The sequence below is a fragment of the Halichoerus grypus genome, chromosome 2 (assembly GCF_964656455.1).
Source record: "Halichoerus grypus chromosome 2, mHalGry1.hap1.1, whole genome shotgun sequence".
Lineage (NCBI taxonomy): Eukaryota > Metazoa > Chordata > Mammalia > Carnivora > Phocidae > Halichoerus > Halichoerus grypus.
This window is the reverse complement of record NC_135713.1, coordinates 27,116,011-27,119,558: the sequence shown is the minus strand read 5'-3', so window position 1 is coordinate 27,119,558 and position 3,548 is coordinate 27,116,011.

Sequence of the window (3,548 nt, the reverse complement as noted above, 5' to 3'; positions counted from 1 at the left end):
AAGTACGTCCCAGCTGCTCAACTGGCAGGTTAGAACAAGCGTCACTTCGGGAATCAAGAACGACAAAATCAGTGCCAACAGAGGTGTCCTGAAAACAAGGTTGCCGGAAACGCAGAGCTTGAGCGCGAGCCAATGGCTGGGACAGGTGTCTGCAGGTGGGGACCAGCCCGGGCCCCTGCGGTCACCCGGGGCTCCTCCCCACAGCATCTCCCCACGGCTGCAGGTATCCTCCTTGGCATTCTTGACAGTGAATTCTCTTGGAAAGTCTGCTTCATAACATGCTGAGACTAGGGTTACCTTTGAACTCACAAAAGTAGGAGTTCTTATTAAATTTGAATAAAAGTACCTGAAGAGATTATATAAACTATATACCATGTTATCCAAATGCAAAGAGATACCATGATCTTTTCATTTTTAGAAATCGTTAGAAGCTTTCTCTAAGAGTGACATTCAAATGATCTGTAACTCAAAGGATCATTTGAGCCTTTTCTATTTTCAGAAGGCACTTTGTATCTGAAAGGACATTAACGATGTTGGGGCCCTGAGTGGCTTTCATGGCAAAGTAATTATGTGTACAAATGCACTGAGCCTTCTAACATAAATTAAGATCACTGATCTGGGAAAGTTTCCGTTTGTGTCACACCACCACGTTGAAATAGCATATTTTCAGCTTCAGCCTATAAAAATTTTGTTCCAGTTAGGCAAGAATTTTAACATATACAATAGTACCTTTTTAATACATTCCAGGATCAATATAATCATGGATTTCTCTCACGTCATCACTTCACTGTTTGGATTATTTCAGAAATCAAAGTAACAGTCGAAGCAAGAAAATTTCTAGCAGAAGAGATGATTGAAAATAAGTGAAAGCCACATCACTGAATGCCTACTATGTGCAAGCACGGTGCTCACACCTGAAAACTTTAACCTTTACAGTTCTGCAAGGTTGGTCTCACCCCTATTTTACAGATTTTTTTTTGTGAAGATTTTTATTTATTTGAGAGCAAGTGAGCACGAGGGGCGGGGGGCGGGGAGAGGGCAAAAGCAGGCTCCCCGCTGAGCAGGGAGCCCAACTCAGACCTCAATCCCCGGACCCCAGGATCATGACCTGAGCTGAAGGCAGACGCTTAACTGAGCCACCCAAGCACCCTATTTTAGATTAAGGAAAAAGAAAAGGCTTAAAAAGTTTGAATGACCTGCCCAAGTTTGTCTAGTTAATGCTGGTGCTGGAATTTCATCTAAGATCTCTCAGAGTTCAGAGCCCACGCCCTTGGCACTGCTGAAGCCACACCTGTGCACATGCTGAATCAGTCAGGGCTCGCGTCACCTGTGACCCGAAGCAGAGAACAACAGAGGCTTCGGGAACGGGCGAGTTTGTCTGCGGCGCAGAGGTAGCTGGTCCAGGGCTGCAGGGTCCCTCTGAGGCGGCAAGAACAGAAGCTGCTGTGTTCCTGTTGCTTGGCCCTGGGAGGACTCGTGGCGCCAGGCTGGGCCAGAGTTCCAGCCACTACCTCTTCGCTTAAGCTGGCCAGAGGAAGGACATCCCACATCTTGAAGGACATGTCCCAAAAGTCGCTCAAGCCACTGGCCAGAAATGACACCTCGCTCCCAGGGCGGCTGGGAAGGTAATCGCATTCTAGATCAGAGCTAAGGGAAAAAGGGGACTGAGACATTGGTAATGGCCTCTGCCACCACGTGCTCACAGAACATGCCAGGGATCAAATGTACGTCTTAAACCCTTTAAATTCCCTTGTGTGACGGTGTATCTTGCTGGCAAGAAGGGAAACATTAACTCGTATTTCTCTGGATGTTTGATTATTTCATGAAAACCAGTAACAAACCCTCACTACCCACCATCCAGAATGAACAAATGCTAACATTTTCCTTCGGATCTTAGAAACAAGTGGACTCTGATGAGGCCGCCCTGCTGGCACACCCCACTTCCGTTCCTCTCCCGCCCTTTCCGGGGGGAGAGGGGGCAATTACTTTTCTGAACAATGTTTCTCAGTGAGGTTGCTGTGCTTTCTCTTCATAAATAACAAGAGTGTTTTTTAAAACTTATAAATGACATTCATTTCATCTTCTGACAGCCTATTTTCCTTCAATACATTCTCTGCCTTTCAAGATGACTTCATAATTTTACTGTACAATAATATGTGATCAGTATGCCCTCTTGTTCATCAGTATTCCTAGTCTTATTACCGCCAATTCACCTAGTTCTAATTAGAGGAGGGTGGCAAGTTTTCAGACTAAGCCTGAGAGAAGAGCCCAAAGACCTGGCTGCTATTTCCCCTGAAGGGACAAGAAAGGGACAAGGTCGGGGGGGGGGGGTACGACAATTAGGAGGAATTAGAGATAGACGTTAGAGAGAAACAGAAAAGAAGAAGATAAAGAAAATCTACTTATGGGGTGCCTGGATGGCTCAGTCGGTTAAGCGTCTATCTTCGGCTCAGGCCATGATCTCCATGTCCTGAGATCGAGCCCCACATCGGGCTCCCTGCTCAGCGGGGAGTCTGCTTCTCCCTCTGCCTCTGCCCCTCCCCCCACTTGTATTCTGTCTCTCAAATAAAATCTTTAAAAAAATCTACTTATATCTCTAAACGAAGAAAAAATTAAAATACAATGCATATTTTCAAGTCCATCACACAGAATGATCCACATGCTCAACACTATCCATGAGGCTTTCAGAAAAGTCTTTGCCATCAGAGACTCAAGTTTTAGAGCTCATACATAACTGAAGATTCCTTCACTTGAAGATTCAAGGATATAAGGAGAGAGCCTCACTGAACACAGAGTATATATTTTAAGCCGTTGAGTTCAAAGTTACTCTCAAGACCAATTGTAAAAATTGCCTGTATAATCCATCCTCATCCTAAAAATTGACTCATCACTGATCCATATACTTGACCACACTCACTTTCGACCATTCTCCGTTTTTCGAGTTAATATTCATCTCTGCTACAGAATGGATGGCATAAATATCAGCCCTATGAAAAAACTTTTATTAAAAAAGTTGTTTTCCATAAATGATGAAAAAAAAATTAAATACTTCTGAAAATAGTGAAGAAAAAAATCCCAAGGCAGAATATGCTTTGTTAAATCTGAGCCACCCGCCTCTTGGATCCGTCACGCTTTATGGCCAGCACCGTGCCAAAGGAGGAAGTGCCATATACATTGATTTGCTTCCACCTCCACAATTTAAATCAGAGCAAAACACCAAAAGATATATCTTATTGAGAATTACCTATAAAATCTCAAATTAAATCACCATGGTTATACCCTGAGATGCTAGTCTTGAAACATAACCATATATGTTCAATTAGTTTCTACCTACCACTGTCCTTGAGGGAAAAAATACAGTAATCAACAATAGGTTAAATCAAAATAATTTAAAAATCAGAACTGGAGTCATGGAATCAGGTGAGAAAAAAAATCTATGATGATTTTAAAACAAACTGAGTCTTTGACAGATCATGAAACAGAATACAAAAGCACTGAATCATATAAAAATGCTACGTGAAATCCACAAAATAAAACAGAAAGGAGCA